This window comes from Aedes aegypti, chromosome 1, assembly GCF_002204515.2.
Source record: "Aedes aegypti strain LVP_AGWG chromosome 1, AaegL5.0 Primary Assembly, whole genome shotgun sequence".
Classification (NCBI taxonomy): domain Eukaryota; kingdom Metazoa; phylum Arthropoda; class Insecta; order Diptera; family Culicidae; genus Aedes; species Aedes aegypti.
The window spans coordinates 227,077,326-227,103,393 of record NC_035107.1 but is presented as its reverse complement, the minus strand read 5'-3'; the positions used below and the strand labels follow the sequence as shown (position 1 = coordinate 227,103,393).

The 26,068-nt window shown below is 38.0% G+C and overlaps 1 protein-coding gene across 1 annotated transcript in view; it reads right to left on the bottom strand.

Annotated features, from left to right (window-relative positions):
* Positions 1 to 26,068, bottom strand: part of LOC5580178 (sodium-coupled monocarboxylate transporter 1) — an 80,256-nt gene that overhangs the window by 39,389 nt on the left and 14,799 nt on the right. The gene's annotated exons all lie outside the window — the stretch shown is intronic.

The following is a 26,068-nucleotide window of genomic DNA, read 5'->3' as shown; positions in this document are numbered from 1 at the left end:
CGCAAATAATGGAATCCATATGGGGTCCGGAGAAAATAGAAGGCTCACGGTCACAATGAACAATGATTGAGATTAGGGTTTTTTGGTTCTGAAATCACGCGATTATATTCAAGATGGATTTTCTTTAAATTTTAAAGGATCATTGCCTATGGCCAACTCCAGTAGCGTAGCTAGGGGGGTGCGGTGGGTGTGGTCCGCACCGAGCCCCGGATTCTTAGGGGCCCCGAAATCATGGTGGAAATATCTCATAGCATTAGAAATTGAGTTTTTGACAAACTGAAATGTATCGGGGCAAGGAAAATCAGGTTTGGAGGGGCCCTGAATGGGTTATGAGTAGAGGCCCCTATATCAGCTAGTATATTGGTAAAGGTAGGGTTCAATTTAACATTTTAGAACAGTACTTTTAAACTGAACATCATGGTTTTGGATTCAAAAATACATTGTTCTATTAATCATCGAATATCAGGGGGCCCTCTATAGCTTGAGTCTTAGGAAGCCATAAACAGGTTGAGAAACATTTTATTATAAGCCATATGCTGAACTAAGCCGAAATGGGTATTCGTGAACAATATTTTATACACTCTTGAAAAGTACCAAAGCATATTTCGATAACGCAAGCAAAGGTGAACAAAAGTCTGTAAAGTCTATTTTTTATGTAAAAGATCTAATCTATGTAAATCATGCTTTTCTTTTTTTCGCATCGGAATGATTTTTGATGTAAATTCTTGAGGCTCCAGATTTTACTACGCAACTACTCTATAGGTTCAAAGATTTTTATCCACAGGAATTTTTCTAGACATTCATTAAGAATTTTCTTCAGGTATACGTACAAAGATTTATCCAGGGATTCCCACAAGAATTCTTATGGAGATTCCTCTAGCGAATCTCCCAGGAATTTGCCTTGAAATTTCCATAGATAGGATTCCTACAAAAATTGTTCCGCAGCCCAAGAACGGAATTACAACGAAAATTCTATCTGAAATTGTTTTAACGATTTCTCTATGTATTACACTGAGATATCTAAAAATCTTTCAACAGAAATTTTTGCAGGACAATAACTAAGGTTTATTCTACAATTGGCGCTATTCGTATTTTTACATATATAATCATAGAAGAATTCTTCAAAATTTTCTCATGGCAATTGTTCAGAAACGCTTCTAAGCCATTTCCAAAGCCAATCCTTCAATAATTACCCCACTGATTATCCCAGGAATTGCTCCATAAATTCTTCCTGGGATTATTCCACAAAATCTTTAAGGATTTTTTTAGAGAATTTCACAATAAATCCAACCAATTCATCATAAATTTCTCCATCAATAAGGATTGCTTTTAAGGCGAAGTAGGCCGTCATTGAAATTTGTACGCGTCATTGCTAATTCATTTCACGATTTCGAATCAAAGAAAATAAGTTGGTTTTGCACTGACACAGCTGCAAAAGTATCAGCATACCTCATGTATGTAGGTGCGTACAGTGATACTTTTTCAAGTCAATATACACTATCAAGACTGAGTTTTATCACTTTGAAATGCAAGCTGAAAAGTCATCATTGCTGCCAAAACGAATGACGGGCTACTTAGCCTTAAAGATTTCTGGAAATATTAAAAAAGTAATTTCTTCTTCGGTTTTTCAATTTAAAAATTTATTTAGTTTATATACAAAATCCACAAAATGCTTCAGCTATTATTGCTGTAGCTCTTTGAAGAGTTCCAGTCGAGATTTTTCAGGGGTTTCCTTTTGAAAATTTTGATTTGGTAATTTATGAATTTTTGCATATTTTTTTTTTTTAGTATCATTCCAAACTTTACATTCATTATTTCTTATATCTAGGTGTTCTGTGTTATTATACAACACTATCATCCTAATTTGGTAAAACAAATCTAAGATTTTATTAACATTTTGTTAATAACATATTACATTTCATTTGCCGTAGCAGTTCAGATTATTTACAGGTGAGGAAATCAACCTGCTTATAAGAGAAAAAAAAAACGCTTTGAATATACTTAACCTAACTTAACCTAAACATATAACGCATTAATCGTGGCAATAGAAGATTGTAACGATTTTTGCCTGAAATTATTGATTATTTTATTTGACATTTGTTCCAATGTTTCAACATTGGATATTCTATGTAACTCATTGGTACTATACCAGGGAGGAAGTCTCAGAATCATTTTCAAAATTTTATTTTGAATTCTCTGCAGAGCTTTCTTCCTGGTATTACAACAGCTAGTCCATATTGGTACAGCATACAACATGGCTGGCCTGAAAATTTGTTTGAATATCAAAAGCTTGTTCTTAAGACAAAGTTTTGATTTTCTATTAATAAAGGGATAGAGACATTTTACATATTTGTTACATTTGGCTTGAATGCCCTCAATGTGACTTTCGAAAGTTAAATTCTTATCTAGCATGAGCCCTAGATACATAACTTCATATGACCAATTTATTGGAACCCCTCTCATCGTGACAACATGTCTACTTGAAGGTTTCAAATAAAGAGCTTTTGGTTTATGTGGGAATATTATTAGTTGAGTTTTGGAAGCATTAGGAGAAATCTTCCATTTTTGCAAGTATGAAGAAAAAATATCCAAACTTTTTTGCAATCGACTACAGATGACACACAGGCTTCGTCCTTTGGCGGAGAGGCCTGTGTCATCCGCAAACAAAGATTTTTGACATCCCTGAGGTAACTCAGGTAAGTCAGATGTGAAAATATTGTATAATATTGGTCCCAAATGCTGCCTTGGGGAACACCAGCTCTTACAGGAAGTCTTTCAGATCTGGAGTTCTGATAATTAACCTGAAGTGTACGGTTTGACAGATAACTTTGAATTATTCTAACAATGTATGTTGGAAAATTAAAGTTTTTTAATTTTACAATCAAACCTTCATGCCAAACACTGTCGAATGCTTTTTCTATGTCTAGAAGAGCAAGACCAGTAGAATAGCCTTCAGATTTGTTGGAACGGATCAAATTTGTTACACGTAAAAGTTGATGAGTGGTCGAATGTCCATGGCGGAATCCGAACTGTTCATTGGCAAAAATTGAATTTTCGTTGATGTGGGCCATCATTCTGTTCAAAATAACCTTTTCAAAAAGTTTACTGATGGAGGAAAGCAAACTGATTGGACGATAGCTAGAAGCTTCTGCAGGATTTTTGCCTGGTTTTAAAATAGGAACAACCTTAGCATTTTTCCATTTGTCAGGAAAATATGCTAATTGAAAACATTTGTTAAATATATCAACTAAACATGATAAGCTACTTTCTGGAAGTTTCTTGATGAGGATGTAGAAAATTCCATCATCGCCAGGAGCTTTCATATTTTTAAATTTTTCAATAATAGTTCTCACTTCTTCCAAATCAGTCTCCCAGGCATTTTCGAAAACGTTCTCTTGATTGAGAATATTTTCGAACTCCTGAGTAACTTGATTTTAAATTGGACTAGTAAGTCCTAAATTAAAATTGTGCGCACTTTCAAACTGCATAGCAAGTTTTTGAGCTTTTTCGCAATTAGTTAGTAATAATTTGTTTTCCTCTTTCAATGCCGGTATTGGCTTCTGAGGTTTTTTCAAGATTTTAGATAATTTCCAAATGGGCTTAGAGCCAGGGTCCAATTGAGAAATTTTATTTTCAAAATTTTTGTTTCTTAAATCTGCAAAACGTTTCTTGATTTCTTTTTGCAAATCCTGCCATATAATTTTCATAGCAGGATCACGAGTGCGCTGAAATTGCCTTCTCCTCACGTTTTTAAGACGGATCAAGAGTTTAAGATCATCGTCTATAATCACGGATTCAAATTTTACTTCACATTTTGGAATCGCAATGTTCCTGGCTTCAACAATGGAATTTGTTAAAGTTTCAAGAGCATTGTCAATATCAATTTTAGTTTCTAAAGAAATGTTAACATCAAGATTAGAGTCAACATACGTATCATATATATTCCAGTCGGCTCGTAAATAATTGAAAATGGAGCTGATAGGATTGAGAATCGCTTCATGCGATATTTGAAATGTAACAGGGACATGATCAGAATCAAAATCAGCATGAGTAACTAATTGGCTACAAAGATGACTAGAGTCGGTTAAGACCAAGTCAATCGTAGATGGATTTCTAGAAGAGGAAAAACATGTAGGGCTATCAAGGTATTGAATTGAGAAATATCCTGAAGAGCACTCATCAAATAAAATTCTGCCGTTGGAATTACTTTGAGAATTATTCCATGACCGATGTTTGGCATTAAAGTCACCAATGACAAAAAATTTTGACTTATTGCGAGTCAATTTTCGCAAGTCAATTTGGAGCAAATTAACTTGCTGTCCAGAGCATTGAAAAGGCAAATAGACAGCTATGAAAGTATATTTACCAAACTGTGTTTCAACAGAAACACCTAAAGTTTCAAAAACTTTAGTTGCAAATGACGAAAACAGTTGATGTTTTATACGCCTATGAATGATGATTGCAACTCCCCCACATGCCCCATCAAGTCGATCATTACGATAAACAAAAAAGTTAGGATCTTTTTTTAGTTTGGATCCAGGTTTTAAATAAGTTTCGGTAATAACTGCTATATGCACGTTATTAGCTATAAGAAAATTAAACAGCTCGTCCTCTTTACCATTCAGAGAACGAGCATTCCAATTTAAAATATTTAAATTATTATTTGGATCCATTAGAAAAACGTAATCCAATAACAATTTGATTTGTAAATTTTACACCTACTTGGACTGCTTCAGTCATAGTGGTGGCTTTGAACATTGCATCAATCATTAGATTCAATTGTTCAGTTAGAAAATTAAAATCAGAGGCAGACATATCATCTGATGATTTCCCATTGGAATTTTCGGTAGACGAAGAAGCGGGGTAGGAGTTACCTGTGGCGGTAGGGTTTTTTCCATTTGATTTGAAACAAGTAGAATGGGTACTCATGGAACGAATAGGGGAAGAGTTCAAATTACCTGCTACGATATCGGCAAAGGATTTACCGTGGGTAGATACATTCGAAATCGAAAGATTCGAACGGCTACCCGACGGATTAAAATTTGTTTGTGAATGAGCATGATTATGATCTTCCTGGTGGGTATGATTCCTAATCAAGCGATCGTTAACTGAAAAATGAGCATTGTTCGATACTCTACCAGGCAAATTCCGGAAACGACCGTTATCGTAACGGATATTATCCTTCATCTGCCTGGCACGAGCCTCAACGACTCTTTTGCGTGAAGGGCATTCCCAAAAGTTAGCTTTGTAAGGGCCCTTGCAATTGGCGCATTCAAACTTTCTGGTATCTTCTTTCACAGGACAGTCGTCCTTAGCGTGAGAAGAACCTCCGCAAATCATGCATTTAGCATCCATGCGACAATTTTTTGTACCATGACCCCACTTTTGGCACCGACGGCACTGAGTGAGGTTCTGGTAATTTCCTCCAGGTTTCTGGAAATGTTCCCACGTCACACGGACATCGAACATAAGTTTAGCTTTTTCTAAAGCTTTAATATTATTTAGTTCTTTTTTGTTGAAGTGAACTAAATAATATTCTTGAGAAAGCCCTTTCCGAACAATGCCAGATTGGGTTCTCTTTTTCATAATGATTACTTGGACTGGGGAAAATGCAAGTAAATCATTTATTCCATTTTTGATCTCTTCAGGTGACTTATAGTCACTTGAGAGACCTTTCAAGACTACTTTGAACAAACGTTCAGTTTTGTCGTCATAAGTAAAAAAAATTTGTGCTTCTTCTCTTCAAGATGTTTGAGAAGAAGTTCACGATCTTTAATAGTTTCCGGCAAATCGCGACAGTCTCCTTTCTTTGCGATTTGGAAGGAAACCTTGATTCCCCTAATGGAGTTCAAGATCTCCTGCCTAAATCCCCCAAATTCGGAACAACTGACCACGATAGGCGGCACTCTTTGCTTCCTCACTTGAATCAAAGAGCCTGGGCTAGAGGCTGCTTCGATTTGGTGTTCGGAAAATTTGTCTAGAGCATCGAACTGATTGCTCATTTCGATACAATTATTCATTTCACCCTTAGAAGACACTTCGCATTCCGGGGAAGCGTCCTTTCTTCCATTATTGCCACGTTTAGTGACAGTTTTAAATCCCACTTTTTTGGAAGGAAGTAGTGAATTCAGAGATTCACTCTTCCTTTTGTTAGTTGTTGATACCATGTTTAGTTAATAAACGAGAAAGACGTGACCTTCGAGAGGTTTTTTCCCTAGACGGTGTCCAAGAAGGATTACCACCGCTAGCTTTCGCCAACGGGTCCAACGATAAATCGAAGGCACGGGTCCAAACAAGGATCGTAAAGGGATCAATAGTAGAAAAAATAGTACTGACAAGTACTGTTTAAGTAGCACTGAAAAGTACCGTTTTTAATTTTAGCACTGAAAAGTACTGTTTGTGTAGCACTGAAAAGTACTGTTTTATTGCTTTAGGTAGTTTTTAAGAAAACTTCCAAGAGCAGAGAGAATTCGTGTACGCACAGCACGAAGGTACGATGCGCACTGATTTTTTGCATCAATATTTTTCCTGAATACTTATCCAAGACTTTCTCAAAAGTCCAGAAGAGATCCGTGAATCTTTGAAAGACTTTTCTCTTGTAGGAATTTACCACGTATTTCATCAGTGATTTCGATTTCGTTAAAAGTATATCAGGTTTTTTAAGGAATCCCCTTTAATAACATCTGAAAAATGTCCTTAGCATCTTCTTTGGCAAAATCATAGAAAAGTCTTGTGACAATTCCTTTGGAAATTTTTCTGAGGGAATCTTTGGGAAAAAAAATTCTGTGGGTATCTTTGGAAAAAGTTCTTATTGAGTTTATAGATGTTCCTCGAATGAAAAATCTGGAGGAATTCCTTGGAAAGTCTGCAAAAGGAATCGTTCAATGTAATCCTGAAGAAATCTTCGAATCAATAATTGAAGCAAACTTCTAACAAATACTTCAATTACATTCGAATGAAATTTTTGAAGAAAATCATTGAACCCCACAGAAACTTTTAGAAAGATGCTTTCAGAGTTGTCTGGTGGAATTACTTGAGGAATCTATATCGAAATGAGTTTTTCCAGTCTCTTATTAGTTTCATTTTTCAGGCATTCACCTTTGTTCCATTTTAATGTTTGTTTGTTTATTTCTTTTGTTAGTATCATTTCAACCATAACGTTTATTTATCATATGGTCTGGTATCTGTGTAAGGCAACACTAATCTAAATATGGTAAAACTTACTTAAGCTTTTATTAACACTTTGTTGTAATATTACTTTTCATTTGCGCAGCAGTTCAGAATTTTTACAGGTAAATTGAGTTCACCGATTGTACCCCGTATGGCATACAGGGTGTCCGCAAATTATCCGTACAAACTTTGAAGACCTGGCTCTATACAATCAAGCATAATAAATTCAATATTCTTGCATGGATTTAAACATTGGCTTTTTAAGTTTGATACATTTCCGATTTCAAATAATTGTAAAACAAACCCAAATGTATAAAGGTGTCTTAAAAGGAGCTGTTTTCCGAGCTTTATGACGGAAGAGAAATATCCATAGAACTCACTGGATTTGAACCGAACAATTTTCTATTTCCAGTGTTACTTGAAGCCCCTAACCTATAAACTACTTCAAATAATAAAAGGACATTTGGATTCATCTCTTTTAGGTTTTGGAGATAACACATCTCCATTATGACTAGCGGTTGAGGGCCGTATCCGAAAAATTTAAATTTTGCTATCTCAGTAACAAGAAATCATTTTGAAATTATTTAAAGTTTTATTTTGTGTTAATATATAGATGTATAATGAACAGTACATGGACTTTGATTTTTGCGTAAAGTAGTTTGTCATAAGGTCGTTTGGCATAGTGACCGTTTGGCATGATGGATGATTTAAAATCAGCAGATTCAAACACAATATATCACATATTATTATTGATTTCTTCTGCACTTGTGAAAATTGACAAACTGATTTTTTTCCTTGAATATCGGTATTTTCGAAGCTTTTTACCGGGATTGGCACCTCCGAGCAAAGAGCAAAAATTTCAGACTAGTTTATTTATTTATTTATTTATTATCGTCAATCAAAGTAGACTACATGTTAACACTTAAATCTATATACTGCTATATCTTACAGAGTTAAAGTATATTCTTAGGTTACTACGCGACATTGTTAAGTCTATTGTTTCGCAATGTTGATTATATAAACTCATCATTCGGTTTAGAGGAGAAAATTTTGCATAATTAGTACGATGGTGATTAATAAAAAACAAGTTACGATTCCTCAATTGCCGGGAAGGAGTATAAAAATTTAAACTGTTTAATAGGTTAGGAGAATCAATACGATGCGAAACAATATCGTTCACGAATGAAACCATAGCGAATTCGCGGCGCTTTTTCAATGTCTGAATATCAATGAGCATGCATCTTGATTCATAAGATGGAAGAGGGAAGGATGTCCAGCCCAATTTACGAAGAGCATATAACAGAAATTGCTTTTGAACTGATTCAAGACGTTCTTCATGCGTCTTCATAAAAGGAGACCATACAATACTACAATACTCTAATATAGACCTCACGTAAGCGACGTACAAAGTTTTAATAGTGTATGGATCATTAAAGTTAGAACCAAAGCGTTTGATAAAACCAAGCATATTTGTTGCTTTATGTATAATGGTGTTGTAATGATCGATAAAAGTGAGTTTTGAGTCTAAAATTACGCCTAAATCTCTGACCCTATCGCATTTTTCAACGATTTGATTTCCTAAAACTACAGTTGTTTCTTCTGTGTTTCGCTTTCTGCTAAAAGTAATTAAATTACATTTTTTAACATTTAACTGAAGTAGGCTTTTACTACACCATTCATCAAAAATAGATATTTCACTCAGATAGATGTCAATGTCGTTAGCATACTTGATTTCCATGAATAACTTCATATCGTCGGCATAGATAAGAATATTTATATGCTTAAGAATGTAGGAAATATCATTTACATATAATATGAAAAGAAGAGGTCCTAGATGTGAGCCTTGAGGAACTCCTGATGTAACTTGGATAGGATTCGATTTTTTACCATTATATCTCACTATTTGTTGCCGATTTGTTAAATATGATTGTATCCAGTTTAAAGATGGTTTATCAAATCCTATTTTTTCTAACTTGAAGAGTAACATAGAGATATCAATGCGGTCAAATGCTTTGCTGAAATCAGTATACAGAGCCTCTACATAGTTACCATTGTCCATAGCATTCAAAGTATAATTGGTGAATTCTAGTGAATTTGTAGAAGTGGAACGGCCTTTAAAAAATCCATGTTGTGCATTTGTAATTCTGTTCCTTAATTGCCCAAACAATTTTCTATTAACAATGGATTCAAAGAGCTTTGGAATACAGGAAATTATAGCAATTCCACGATAATTACGAATATCAGTTTTCTTCCCTGATTTGTAAATAGGTACTAAGAATGATTTCTTCCAGATTTTAGGAAATTTGCCGGATTTTAGTGACATATTGAACAGCCAAAACAAAGGAGATGTTAATTCAACAGCAAGCTTCTTCATAAATACTGGAGGGATTTCATCAGGTCCTGCACTTTTTGTGGCATCCAATCCTTTCAAGCCTGATAAGATGTCTTGTACACTTATCTGGTGCACACTAATGTCATTTGAGGGGGCAGGGAAGAATGAAAAATAATTTTGGTCCCGATCCTTTTCTGAAAATGTCGTATAGATTTCTTGGAAAAACGTTGAAAAGAGGTGGCAAATTTCTTCCGGGTTGTTAGCGTCTTTATCATCAAGTTGCATTTTTGATGGTAGATTGTTTGATTTTAATTTTGTTTTAGTATAATTAAAGAAACTTCTTGGGCATGACTTTATATCGCTCTCAATTTTACTATTATACTCTTCAAGTGCAGAATTTATAGCAATGTTCAACTGTTCACATAAGTCCAGGTATTTCTGCATATTATCATCACTTCCATGTTTTTTATAAATTTTGTGAGCCTTTTGCTTTCGATTTTTTAAATTCCTGATATTTCTATTGAACCAGATGGGATTTTTTGAATTACCAAAAAGTTTTTTCCTTTTCAGAGGTACCTCTTCACGAATAATTTCCATTAGTAAACTGTAAAATATATCAACAGCTTTTTCGACATTATTTTCTTCTCTGATCAGTGATTGCCAGTCAATTAAGTTTATTCTATTTTTTATGTTTTCATAATTTGCATTATCGTATTCATAGATATCCTCATATTCGCACACTGTGGGTCTGCAGTTATTGTGAATAAATAATGAGTATTCCAGTGCTGTATGAAATGCTTCATTTTTCCACAAGGGTGCAATACTTTCAGTAACGTAGAAATCTTCTTGGATGTTTGTCAATAGAAAGTCAAGGTAACAATTTTGCCGATTTTTTACATGATTAATTTGGTTCAAGCCCAAAATTGCAATTTTGTCGAAAATTAATTGTAACGTTTCATTTTCCCCGACCACTGGAAGCATGATGCCCTCATTTTCAAAATCAGGAATGAAGTCAGCATTGCGTTGGTTGAAGTCACCATATATGTGTACTTTCACCTCAGGGGGAAGACCAGATATGATATCTTCAGCATTTTTGAAAAAGGAGTCGTAAGCATGTTTGTTGGCATGATCAGGTGGAAAGTACACTGATGCAAATACATGTTTTTCGTTTTCTATATTTACTTTCACCCAAACATGTTCAAACTCTTTGAATTTCGAAGAACAAATAATTTCAGAATTAAATTTTGAAGAGACTGCAATGAGGACCCCTCCTCCTGATTTTCTTTGTGACATAAGAAAATCGCGATCGTCTCTAAAAACGTTATAATCACATCCGAAAACTTCTTCGCTTTTTATAGATTCGTCCCAACTTGTTTCTGTGCCTAATATGATCGAAAAAGATGACGCTAATATGTTTTTATGGATTTGCTTGATTTTTGAAGATCCTCTCATACGATTGAAATTCTGACAATAAACAAGAGCCTCGGAAGCTTTTGGAAGGTCTACATCATGCCTTGCATTATCAGATTCATTTAAGTGTTCATCATTTAAATTTATACAATTCCTATCACAACTCGAATGGTTGCCGCAGTCATTTGAGCCTTCGTCATAGCCTAAATTATTAGCAATACATTCATTGCGTGTTAAGATACTAATATTACCTTCCTCTGTGAAGTGCGTCAATTCTGGCAAAAACACTGGCAGCAGCACCTTCCATTCAAACGTGCTGGTGCGGCATTTGTTCGGTGTGGCGTATTCGGTTGTCTGTCGCTAGGGTACGGGTTCAGCACTTCTCCTCTCTGGAATGCTATGGTTGGACGATACGAAGTGGGAGGTGGTCTCGAAAATCTTTCCTTCGCTGCTGCTAGTAATTCTCTGTCTAGAAGAGGAGTATTTGTTCTGAAGTCAATATCTCCTGCGGCATTAGTATTGCTACGGTTGTAACAGTTCCTACTGGTATTTCTCTGATGGATGATGGAACATCTGTTGTAGCTCGGCTCATTGTAGTTTCTTCCATTAGTTCTCAGCATACAGAGGAGAAGATCTAGTAACTCCAAGACCGATGTACGTCATTTTGTAACCTTCCTGTGTGGTGTGATCGATGAGAGCCTCACTCGTTTTATACACTTTTTCAAACTACACAACCAAAGAACTGCTTGTTTAAAGCTTTGATTGCAATCACTGTTTGACAAAAAAAGTCGATCTGAATGCACAGAGACCGGACAACCCGGGCTTGCCAGTATAAAAATAAACAAAAATAATGGCGTTTTCAGAATGTTCGTGTCTGCCCCAGGTCATTTTTAAAATATACTTGAACTTTTTGCATTTTTTATTTAAAAATCTAATCTAATCAATAAACCGACACAGTGTTTTATATTCAGGACAGCGGAATTCATGTGCCATATAATGTTCAAAACGTTAAGTTCAATATGAAGAGTTGTAATAAGATTTGCAGGAAGCCCTCCCCCCTTTTTTGCACCCTCCCCATTTTTAAAGTATCGCAAATGATGGAATATTTGATATACAGGGGGTTGTCAAAATAACTGGGACAGGCAAAAATTGGGCCAACTTTGGAATGCTGTAACTTTGACAAAAATTGACCTATTTCAATTCTTTAAGAAGTAATGGACGGGTCAACTAATCTAGTTTTGAGGTGCATCCACGGAGATGGACTATGACCACCGGATACCGGTGATAATCCGGATTTCCGGAAGCATGTCTTATGCAGTAAAATTATGACATGTTTTTAGTAAAGGTCTCGGCTAAAAATTCAAAATTTTATTACACATGAAGATAGAAGATCAAATTCTGAAGCAATTGGTGCGCCAAGTATTAAGATCGATCCAGAAACAACCAAGATATGGCCATTTCCCCGGAATCGGTGCCGGTAGTGGATCCGAATTGGGATCAAACAATTTATTCACTCAAAATATGTCGCGCAATATTGTTTTCTCCCTAGCTTATCATAAAATACCCTATTATAAATTGAGAAAGAGTCTTGTACAGATTTGGCCACTCATGGCGCCGCCAAGTGCCCTGGGGGAACCTTGCATAGGGGACATTTCGATTTCGACACCAAAGCATATTATGCGACGGCTCATTCTTCATGTCTTGTCGTAAATAGGGCAACTGTAGACTTAAAACGGATAGTTGACTACAGTGACTACTTCCGGGACCACCGGATGTCCCCGAGGGAACCTGTAATTAGGGACAATTGAAATTGAACTCCAATACATATCGTGCGACGGTTCATTTTTCATGTCTCGTGCTAAATAGGGCTAATGTAGACCTAAAATGGATAATTGACTACAGTGGCCACTTTTGGGACCACCGGAATTTCCCGGAGGAACCTGTCATTGGGGACATTTCTGTTCTTACACCAAAACATATCATGCGACGGCTCTTTCTTCATGCCTTGTCGTAAATAAAGTAACTGTAGACTCAAAATGGGAATTTATTTGAATTAGCCACTTTTGGGACCACCGGGTGTCACCTAGGGAACCTATGATCGGGGACAATTGGAATTGAGCTCCAATACTCATCGTGCAACGGCTCATTCTTCATGTCTAGTCATGAATAGATCAACTTTAGACCGAAAATGGATATTTAACTAGAATGGCCACTTTGGGGACCTCCTATAGTTCCCTAAGGAACCTATCATTGGGTTCTTCATGTCTTGTCGTAAATAGGGCAATTGTAGACTCAATGTGTATATTTAAATATTGTGGCCACTTTTGAGACCACCGGATGTTCCAGAGGGAACCTGTAATAAGGGAAAATTGAAATTGAACTCCAATACATATCGTGCGACGGTTCATTTTATATGTCTCGTGCAAAATAGGGCTATTGTAGACCTTAAGTGGATATTTGACTACAGTGGCCACTTTTAAGACCACCGGAATTTCCCGGAGGAATCTGTCATTGGGGACATCATAGCCTCCCTCAGGGATATCCGGTGGTCACAAAAGTGGCCACTGTAGTCAAATATCCACTTAAGCTCTACAATAGCCCTATTAAGCACAAGACATGAAAAATGAACCATCGCACGATATGTATTGGAGTTCAATTTCAATTGTCCCTAATTACAGGTTCCCTCTGGAACATCCGGTGGTCCCGGAAGTAGTCACTGTAGTCAACTATCCGTTTTGAGTCTACAGTTGCCCTATTTACGACAAGACATGAAGAATGAGCCGTCGCATAATATGCTTTGGTGTCAAAATCGAAATGTCCCCTATGCAAGGTTCCCTCGGGGCACTTGGCGGCGCCATGAGTGGCCAAATCTGTACAAGACTCATTATCAACTTATAATAGGGTATTTTATGATAAGCTAGGGAGAAAACAATATTGCGCGACATATTTTGAGTGAATAAATTGTTTGATCCCAATTCGGATCCACTACCGGCACCGATTCCGGGGAAATGGCCATATCTTGGTTGTTTCTGGATCGATCTTAATACTTGGCGCACCAATCGCTTCAGAATTTGATCTTCTATCTCCATGTGTAGTAAAATTTTGAATTTTTAGCCAAGACCTTTACTAAAAACATGTCATAATTTTACTGCATAAGACATGCTTCCGGAAATCCGGATTATCACCGGTATCCGGTAGTCATAGTTCATCTCCGTGGATTCACCTCAAAACTAGATTAGTTGACCCGTCCATTACTTCTTAAAGAATTGAAATAGGTCAATTTTTGTCAAAGTTACAGCATTCCAAAGTTGGCCCAAGTTTTGCCTGTCCCAGTTATTTTGACAACCCCCTGTATATCAAATATTCCATCATTTGCGATACTTTAAAAATGGGGAGGGTGCAAAAAAGGGGGGAGGGCTTCCTGCAAATCTTATTACAACTCTTCATATTGAACTTAACGTTTTGAACATTATATGGCACATGAATTCCGCTGTCCTGAATATAAAACACTGTGTCGGTTTATTGATTAGATTAGATTTTTAAATAAAAAATGCAAAAAGTTCAAGTATATTTTAAAAATGACCTGGGGCAGACACGAACATTCTGAAAACGCCATTATTTTTGTTTATTTTTATACTTTCAAGCCCGGGTTGTCCGGTCTCTGTGCATTCAGATCGACTTTTTTTGTCGAACAGTGATAGTTATGTTAATACATTGGCAATAGTTATGTTAATAATTATCAAAATAGTGTCAATTATACGTCGGAAGCGGCTGAGTACCTTAAAAACGTGATATTAAACACCTACGTGGAAGAATCCAAAAAGAAATCAAAAAAAGGCGGAAAATAGACCAAACAGGAAACAAGGAAACGAAACCTAATAGTAGTTTGATTCTTTATACCACCAGAGCAGATAGTTCTCCAAGATTCAAGACTTGTTTGAGAATTCTTCGTGATATTACAACAAGTATTACTGTATGTGTTGTTTTATGATCTTCTCTATGAATTTCATTAGGAATTATTTCAAGTATGTTCACATATTGCTTCGGAATTTTTTTAAGGTGTACATTTAGCTATTATTTCCCAAGGAATTTCACCACGAATATTCTTAGGGAATTTCTCCATGAATTTTGCTTAGGATACCTTAAAAGTTCAGAATAGATTTTTTCAAGAAGTATTACCGAAATGGAATTACTTCAAAGGTTATTTCAGAAATCAAAAAAAATCCTTCAAACATTCTTGGAGAAATTTTTCAAGAAAGCCCTAGTTTTTCGAAGATTCTATCTAGTGACTCATCCATAGATTTCCCTGGGACATCGTCTAAGTTTCCTGGCATTACCTGTTCAAAACATCTTCTAAAATTTGATCAATAACTTCTCCGTCAGGCACGGTAAATGGCTGGGCATGGCGTACCATTGGTACCTCGCGTACCTGCAGGAATAAAATAGACCCCTTTGTTGGTCCTTAGCCTCTTGCCCAGTAACTCCTATCCCTACCTCCTCGTGGTACTGACCGGGGTACGAGTAACCTTGGGGAAGATCGGGTAACCAACCCTCGGTGGGAACTTTGGTCGTATGCTGACAGGGAAGGGGGGATTTGCATTTGCTTTCGCTTATGCAAACCTGGAGCGTCTGTACTAGAGTGTCCATCCCGGGACATCCCGGGACAAAAAATCCCGGGATTTGACAAATTTTGGGATTTCCCGTTTCCCGGGATATTAGCTCTGACATCCCGGGAATCCCGGGAATGAATTTGATGAAAACCACTAAATTTCAATGAAAATTTCTGAACAAACATTTGAAAAGGGCTCAAGAGGTCTTGAGCCTTTTTTCTCAAACGTTGCAGTTGAGCCCTTTTTAGTCCGCCCACGCAAACTAACACCACTATCTGAAAGATTGGTGTCAGCTCTTCCTGATAGTGGTATTGGTGAGCGTGATTGAGTTGAGTTGGGCTCAACAGCGGCTTGTAAACCCAATGTTTACCAATGTCGATGTGCCCTTTTGAAATGTTTGTCCAGATTTGCCTCAACATCAAGCCTAATTTGATAAAATAAAGAAGTATCACGAAATATAAAATAAGCGAGTAATTATTTTCATGAAAAGACCAATTTACCAGACACATCTTTTTATTTGTCTAGTTGCAAAGTTTTAATGCTTTTCTCTTCACCGCCGTTTTTATAAGCCTAGGCTGATAAAGAAAATTGAAAATAGAACTAAACTCAGTCAACTATTTTCAATAAATAGCTTTAAGCATGATATTCTACAATACCTCCAATGATCTTTAGCCTTTTCTTTTGTTCTAAAGTTTTGATGATTTATTAAATGCTGAAGTATATTGCTTTAATACTATGAAATACTTCAATTCATAAGTTTTGTAGGAAATTTGAAAAAAAAAACCCCAACGAATCCATAATTAGTCAAGCTAAGTTTTGATTTTTACTAGTTTTATAGAAAATTTGAGAAATCTCGGGATCCCGATTTCTTAGATTGATGTCCCGAATCCCGGGACGAACCAAATGGTCGGGAAATGGACACTCTAGTCTGTACTCCATGTTAGGAGCGGCTGATCATCGTCCGAGTTCCAGAGAAGGACTCCAAGCTAAACTGCGCACTATGGTCCTCCGAACATTTAGGGGGAATGGTCCTCGGGAAATCTAGGGGGTTGGTGTCATGCCCTGCAAGCCACCCGTTAAAACGTCAAGCAACGAATAATCAACGAAAGAATACGAACCGGGACAATCGGCGAAGACCACAGCGACGAAAATGGACTTGCGATTGGAAGCTCGGTACGTGGAAGCGTAAACCCCTCAACTTCATCGGGAGCACACGCATACTCGCCGACGTGCTGAAGGACTGTGGATTCGGCATCGTAGCGTTGCAGGAAGTGTGTAGGAAGGGATCAATGGTGCGAACGTTTAGAGGTAATCATACCATCTACCAGAGCTGCGGCAATACACGTGAGCTGGGAACAGCTTTTATAGTGCTGGGTGATATGCAGAGGCGCGTGATTGGTTGGTAGCCGATCAATGAGAGAATGTGCAAGTTGAGACTCAAAGGCCGGCTCTTCAAATTCAGCATAATAAACGTGCACAGCCCTCACTCCGGAAGCACTGATGATTATAAACATGGTTTTTACGCGCAGCTCGAGCGCGAGTATCACAGCTGCCCAAGCCATGATGTCAAAATCATCATAGAAGATCTATACGCTCAGGTTGGCCAGGAGGAGGAGCTCAGACCGAGTATTGGAAAGTTCAGTGCCCACCGGCTGACGAACGAAAACGGCTTACGACTAAGTGATTTCGCCGCGTCCAAGAACATGGCTATCCGTAGCACCTACTTCCAGCACAGCCTTCCATACCAATACACCTGGAGATCACCACAGCATACAGAATCACAAATCGACCACGTTTTGATTGATGACCACCACTTCTCCGACATTATCGACGTCAGGACCAATCGTGGCACTAACATTGACTCTGACTACTATCTTGTGATGCTCAAACTGCCCCCAAAGCTCTCCGTCGTTAACAACGTACGGTACCGACGGCCGCCTCGGTATGACCTAGAGCGGCTCAAGCAACCAGATGTCGCAGTGGCATACGCGCTGCACCTCGAGGCTGCATTACCGGAAGAGGATGAGCTGAATGAAGCCCCTCTTGAGGACTGCTGGAGAACAGTGAAAGCAGCCATCAACGATGCAGCTGAGAGCAACGTCGGGTACGTGGGACGGAGTCGACGGAACGATTGGTTCGACGAGGAAAGTAGGCAGATTCTGGAGGAGAAGAACGCAGCGCGGGCGGTCATGCTGCAGCAAGGGACTCGGCAGAACGTGGAGCGTTATAGACGGAAACGGCAACAGCAGACCCGCCTCTTTCGGGAGAAAAAACGACGCCTGGAGGAGACGGAGTGCGAGGAGATGGAACAGCTGTGCCGGTCTCAAGAAACACGCAAGTTCTATCAGAAGCTCAACGCCTCCCGAACGAAGCCGTCTTCGTGCCGCGAGCCGAGATGTGCAGGGATAAGGATGGGAGCATTCTGACGGACGAGCGTGAGGTGATCGAAAGGTGGAAGCAGCACTTCGACGAGCACCTGAATGGCGCCGAAAGCACAAGCAATGAAGGTCAGGGTAACGGAGGAAATGCCTTCGTAAGTAGTGTGGAGGATGGAAACCAACCAGCCTCCACTTTGAGTGAAGTTAAGGATGCCATTCACCAGCTCAAGAACAACAAAGCTGCTGGTAAGGATGGTATCGGAGCTGAACTTATAAAGATGGGCCCAAAGAGGCTGGCAATTTGTCTGCACCAGCTGATAGGCACAATCTGGGAAACAGAACAGCTACCGGAGGAGTGGAAGGAAGGGGTAAAATGCTCCATCTACAAGAAGGGCGACAAGTTAGATTGTGAGAACTTTCGAGCGATCAGCATTCTAAATGCGGCCTACAAAGTATTATCCCAAATCATCTTCCGTCGTCTGTCACCTGTAGTAAAAGAGTTCGTGGGAAGTTATCAAGCCGGCTTCGTTGACGGCCGATCGACAACGGACCAGATCTTTACTGTACGGCAAATCCTCCAAAATGTCGTGAATACCAGGTCCCAAAGCATCACTTTTTCATCGATTTCAAGGCGGCATACGATAGTATCGATCACGTAGAGCTATGGGAAATCATGGACGAGAACAGCTTTCCTGAGAAGCTCACGAGACTGATAAGAGCGACGATGGAAGGTGTGCAAAATTGTGTGAAGGTTTCAGGCGAACATTCCAGTTCGTTTGAATCCCACTGGGGACTACGACAAGGTTATGGACTTTCGTGCCTGTTGTTCAATATTGCGCTAGAAGGTATTATGCGGAGAGCCGGGCTGTTTTCTTCGCTGATTGAAAAGGTGGCAGACCTGTATACCACCTGAAACGCGAGACAGCAAAAGTTGGACTGGTGGTGAATGTGTCCAAGACAATGTACATGCTAGCAGGTAGGGCCGAGCGCTACAGGGCTCGCCTAGGTAGCAGTGTTACGATAGACGGGGATGCGTTCGAGGTGGTCGACGAGTTCGTCTACCTTGGATCTTTTCTGACAGCTGACAATAACGTTAGCCGTGAAATACGGAGGCGCATCATCAGTGGAAGTCGGGCCTACTATGGCCTCCACAAGAACCTGCGGTCAAAAAAGATTCACACCCGCACCAAATGTACCATGTACGAAACGCTCATAAGGCCGGTAGTCCTCTACGGGCATGAAACGTGGACGATGCTCGAGGAGGACTTGCAAGCACTTGAAGTCGAGTGCGAACCCAGTATCCAGAAGGTGGCCAAAGCTGGAAGGATACGATGGGCAGGACATGTTGCAAGAATGCCACACAGTAACCCTGCAGATGATGTTCGCTTCGGATCCGGTTGGTACAAGAAGGCGTGGAGCGCAGTGAGCTAGGTGGGCGGATCAAGTGCGTAAACATAAATTATTGTTTTCTAAGTTTTTAGACTTTAGTATGATGAAGTATTCTTTTGAACAATCTCCCTAATCAAATGTTGGTAGATGAAAAAAGAATGTTTTATGTATTTTTTCAATTTCATACATAAATTTGTTTGAGATTTAAAGTTATGCAAATATTTAGGATTTCAATGGTTATTGTAGTAATTCTTTAAAAGTCAATTTTTCGCAAATTGATTGTAAAATTTAGCTCTAGTGAGGTTTTTTTCTATTAAAATATTATTGTAACTTCCAGCTAAGCAACATTCCTTCCTCATTTACTCCTTATATCCTTATATAGCTTTGCTGACAGTGTTGATGACTACAGGTGAATACAAGCTGCATATCGTGTGATGTAAGATGAATTGAATGAAATGATAAAATCGGCTTACTTCCATTTGAGATCAGTTCATCTCGACCAGCAAAACATAAATGAATAAGAAGCATCAAACGTTAAAACGCAAGCAGTTGGTCAATGTGCTGTGTTGTTCATCAAATTGAATTCATAATTGAATAATTGAAAATTATATAAATATGTAATTGATGGTTTATACTTCTCTCAATTATTTAATCACTCAATGAATCAGCGACAAAATGCTGCTCTTGATGATAATTGGACTAAACTTTGTTGCCATCCTTCCATTGAATCAAATGTCCTTACGAAGAAACGTCGCACAATGGCCCTAAGCTTGCCGAAAGTCAAATTTATGAAGTTTGCAAATTCCTTCTCGAATATTTTTCTTGATTTCTTCAATATTGAATAACAATTCATCAAAATTTCAGATCGATCGGTGCATATTTCAATTTTTCAGAGCATGGTACCTGGAGAAATATCAGCTTTTTGTATTTTTCAAATTTCATGAAGGTTGTTCTATAGAAATTGCAGTTTCTGTACTAAATCATGACCAAATCTTTCTCAACCGGTCTTAGGCTTTGTTTTGAAGATATTACAAACCATATTTGACATGTTTACCATTTGAGAATGTCAAGTAGTGAATAATATAGAGCTTATTCAAAAATAAGGCATTTTTTCGAAGGTGGTGCAAGATATCTGGGAAACGCTCTAAAATGATCATTAACCCCTCAATGTGTGGCAAATATTCCATAGTATTCGATGTACTATGGCTTCACTTGCGCTTTTTTTTGCGCCAAGAAACAACTTTTTTTTTAGTTACAGTGCGAATCAGCCCTTTAGTCCATCATACTTGTTATAAATATTGCATTTTTCATCATTATAAGCTCCCAAATAGATTCAAAAACCACCTCGAGCTTTCCCACGATATTTAACTTCCAATTGGCATCGAAATAATGATGTATCATTTGATTTTGATCTGGATTTCATTGATTGAATTAAACAAATGTGCTATTTTAAACCAATTCTACCAAGAGTATCGGAAATATCGATTTTCTGGTTCAGCGACCATTTCTATCAGATTACCTCTAAAAATCATGTTTTGTAAAACAATTAACAGTCTTCGCACCATTTTTGCATTCGTATATTCGTGAAGCAAGCACAAAAATACTTTATGCTCTGTAATCGAGACAGTTGGGTCCTAAAATGTTTAATGAATTCTTGTTTTTTATTTAATAATACAAAAGAGCATGTTCTTGCAATTACTTTAGCATTTTTTCTAACTCAAATAACGGCTATAACATTTTTAAACTTCAATTTTAAAAATGATTCCATATATGAACCTTGACACTTGTGATCATGTTTGACATTCACAGTTTCGACAAAAATGCCACAGGGCATATAGTTTTAACACTGGGGTTGTTCCTATCTGACATTTCAGCAGGGACACGGAAAACAAAATATACCCAAAATTTGAGTTTAAACCAAAGGGTGGGACAAAATCTCAAAGATCATTAAAAAAATGTTTTTTTGGACAATCAAATGAAAATCATTTAAAAATTGAGTAAACTTGTGTTTTTGCCCTAAACTTAAGCGTTTGGCACTAAAATTGGGACAGGGCTTTAGGACCCAATTTTCGAACCCAGGACCTTCAGCTTGTTCTTGCTAAATAACTGCGCATTTTCCGCTACGGCTATCTGTTAAATAAGGATTTTAGAACGAAGTTCCACTATGCTTTTACGCTGCTCAATGAATGTATCACCGATCGTGCTTTGTTCTGCCGCACATAATGATGCGATGATTAGTGCCACTTGATTTTTCCGAGCATCTGCATGTTGATAAAAGGTATTTCCACCTTTCTCAAGAGTGTCTTCCTCCTTTCTACAGGGGGTAATCTGCGTGGAACTTTCCAATTTGTTTGCAAACAAATTTTCATTGCCAATAGCGGCAGCTCGACTGATGACATGCTATATTTATTTGATTTGGTTCCCCACGCGGTTATCGAACGCCTGTTCGCCACTTGAGTCTGTTGGTATAGTGGAATCGACATAGGCGTTCGCTAGAAGTGGTTTCCTATCAGAGAGTAGGAGAGTTAACCGTCAACATATCTCTAGCGAGACACTCTATTGCATTCTTATTCCATGCTATACAAAACGACTTTTCATACTCTTAGCACGGACAAACAGATGTAACACTCTGATTATTTTCATCGCACAGCTGAATAACGCCCAATTCTTATATATGGTAGTTGGCCGACGGGTCACTCGTGGCGCTCGCATCACTTTTGTTCGAGTTTGCTTACTACCGCCACCTAGTTCACGGTTGGCCAAATGAAATATTTGTAGTATTGGGCGTACATGTTCACGTGACTATGTTTTCAATTGACACCTATTACGCCTGTTTGCCTGTGCTCTTAGCTCTGCACATCAAGAATCCTTCGACCTTTTCATCAAAACCATCCAAAGTCATTGAGTCTAAGTTCTTCAAAAACAATTATGATCCTACCATCCTACCATGATCAATTGTAGTTCCCCCTTCAAAATCACTACCGAAATCAAAAGAGCACTTTACCATCGCTGCTGATAGAGTTTGATTAATCATTGCCTATCGCCGCTTCTGGGTAGATGTCTCGCCTACAATCATTTATCACTCGTCGATCCTACAGTTCTGTGAGTGGAACGTTCTAAGAACGTTTTGACACCCAACATTGTTTCCAGTTGCTACCCATGGTATTTGGCAATTCTTTCTGAATTGTATCATTTTTTTCTAGAAAATTGTCATATGCAACTGATTTAAAAAATGGTCACGGTGCGATACTCAGTGGCTTGGTGGAGCAGTTGAAAGTGCTAAACGCGCTGATATCCAGCAAGAACATAATGAGGGTCAAGAAAAGGAGCCCAGTTGAGAATTTTCCAGATTTCTTAGGACATAGAGTATCCTCGTGCTTACCACAGCTGCAAAGCAACACACTACAAGGAGTCACAAAAGCCATTAAGTCGTCCTCCAGAGCGGGAAAGATGGCACCAGCCAAGTCACACGAACAAGAGGGCTTGGCAAGAGTAGTGTGGCTAATCTTAAGACCAAGAAAAAAGCGCTCCGGGATGGTTCAAACTAGTGATCCTTTATAAGAGAGATTCGCGAAAGCTGACACTTCTGTCAAAGTGTGAGCCAATCGAGCAGCGAGAACTGTCAAAGCGTGAGCCAAACGAACATGTGTTATGTTTGTTTTGAGCTTTTCTTGAGGAGTAATGTAATCCGATTGAAAATATTTCAGTAAAAGTTGTTTTGTATAGAACAAAAATATGAAATATTTTCCTTTTTTGAATTTTTGTCAATGCTATATTTAGTTGTTGATTTTTTCTGCTGTGTATCAGTTTGCAAATGTAGCTCAAAGATCTATAACGAAACAAAATATACTTTTTAGCCATGAGGAAGTCAAGTCGGTGTTACAATATTGTTCTCTATGCCGAGCAAACTCAGCACTGCTAGTCTGTTGCCAAATCTTTCCATTCTACTTCCGCGTATCTCTCATATAAAGGATCACTAGTTCAAACTAGTGATCCTTTACATGAGAGATAAGCGGAAGTAAAATTGAATGATTTGACAACAGACCAGCAGTGCTGAGTTTGCTCGGCGTCGAGAAAAATATTGTTACACGGACAAGACTTTCTCATTTCTAAAAAGTGTATTTGTTTCGTTTTAGATATTTGAGCTACATTCCCAAACTAATAAAAAATCAACAACTAAATATCGCGTTGACAAAAATTCAAAAAAGGAAAATATTCCATATATTTTGCTCTATGCAAAACAATTTTCACCGAAATAATTTCAAGCGGATTACATTACTCCTCTAGAAAAGTTCAAAACAGACATAACGCATGTTCGTTGGGCTCACGCTTTGACACAACTTGGGCATTGAGCTCTCGCCGAGCAGTGTCACGAACACATGCGCAAATTTGCTGGTGGAAAATACTGCCGTTTGATTTTGCTGGGAACAGCTGATCTTTGTTTATATTTTCCACCAGCAATCTTTAAGTAGTTTTGGTGACATGTTACATGTATGTACACGAGCGCAGAAACCACTATACTCAAGGTAAACTGATCATTAGCGAAGTATATTGACAGCTATAGTAGCTGTCAAAATACGTTGGATCATTAGTTGGATGTTTTCGACTGTTATAAGTTGCACCGGGGGTTTTCTTAGCGGCTTTCAGTCTCAACGGCAATCAGAATTAAATTATTTCTTCTACGCCCAACGATTCGATTGTATTTTCAATCTTCAATCCTAAAGCCTGGTTTGCTACTGACAAGAAAAGGAATCGCCTATCTCGATGCGTGGAAAATTTCTTCCCAGAAATGGTCGGCGTTAAGTCAGAGTGGACCAAGTGACATTTTTCATATTTTGAGAAAAATGAGTTTAAAGTCTAAAGCTCTGTAATTTTTAAACTCGTTTAAAATTTGGTTCAATATTTCTACACATCTTTAAGTTACTTTCAAACAATATAATGTGAAGTGATAATCATGAAAAATCATAATCCAAACCTCTGATAGGACGATTTTTTGATGGACTACGTATACGTGGTCCACTCTGACTGAACTAAAGATCACCGTACAGTGAGTTGGTTCACTCTGATTGAACAATTTCTAGGAAAATAATAATCATTTAAGGCTTGCATGGTCAAACTGGGTGCATAACTCTGAGATAAGCAGATTATCAAGACCCTTGACACCAGTATCGTGAATTCTTCAATAATCCATATCGTCAATACCGAAATCAGTGGCATTACTCAAATATGTGTTCATTCAGAGTGGACCAAGTGAAAATCTTCAATACCGATCATAATATACTGGTCCAATAAGCGGGTTGTGGCACATTCCATACATACACCATTGAACTACCATAAACTTCTATCGGACTCTGAAATTGACTCAAAAAATGCAATAATCAATCAGTTTAGTACTTTTCAATACTTGGTCCACTCTGTCTGCACAGAAATTGTTGCAATTTTTGACCACCCATCCAAATGTAGTAAATGATTAAAAACCAAAAGCAAGTGCAAGTGGTCCACTCTGACTGCATACTTTTTTCGATTTTTATTGATCATCCAAAGTAAATTTATTGCATACCTCTCGCAATTTACAGCATTCATCGAATCTGATCAAAGTGAAATGGAGGTAAGGTAATTTCACATCTAATGAAAGAATAATCAAATTTTCCCAAGTTTTGTACTTGGTCCCCTCTGACTTAACGTCGACCAAATGGTCCAGAAAATCACATTTTTCTGATCGCAGTACGCAGTTGAAAAGAGATGTCATTTCAAATGAGACTCTTCGTAGGAAATTTCTTGACCCATTCAGTCAAGGAATTTCTTTACTTTTCTTGAGCTAAACAGCATACTTAACTTAACCCTTGAAAATGATTGAAAATACAATCGAATCGTTGGGCGTAGAAGAAATATTTTATTTCTGATTGCCGTTGAGACTGAAAGCCGCTAAGAAAATCACCGGTAAACTGATCGGATTGCCTCCTGAGCACACAGCAGCTTCATGAAGTTAACTTCAAATGCTAGGACAGGACGTGACAGCTCAACTGAGACTGCCCCGTTGTTTTTCAGTCGATAACCTTGTCGATGCAAAAGTCAGTGCTACCAGAATCCCTTTTAGGCTAATCTTGGGAACAAATTGGAATATCAAGGTTCGATAATTTGATAGTTTCTTGCACGTTTCATTCATTCAATGCAATAGTGGATGCTAGCTTTTTAAGAATCAGAAAGCGCCAGAATCAGAAAGTGCCAGAAAGCGAGTCTGATTGTGGCGATCAATCACGCTCGTGAAAAACTGGAATAAGTAATTTGTATTTATTTTAGAATTGTAGGGGCACATGCGGTAAACTTAAAATCGAATATTATTAGATTTGAAACAAAAAGATTTCATGAAATATGTTCAAATTTTTGGTTAAACACTATTTTATGAACTAGCAACAGCCTAGCAACAAAGTGCCCTTTTGCAATTCAACTCAACGGTGTAAAAGTAGGCCTTTGCCAAACGGTCTTTTTTGACAGGCACATGGTTTCGTGTTTGTACCTCTACCTGACACGTTTAGTTTTAGTTCAAATGCTTCGGGAAGATCCATAAGACGTGAAATCACTCTTTTCCTCTCCTTCGGAAAATAGGAAAACAACGGTACCAGTGCCTGTCAAAATTGACAGGTACTGGCACCATTGTTTTCAAATTTTGTTGAAAAATAGCGTAATTCGCCGTGAAATGCTTAATGCAATAACTCCGACAGAAGTAAGTTATGCAGAAGCTGAGAGAGAATACAGCACACTGATAACTGGCATATTTT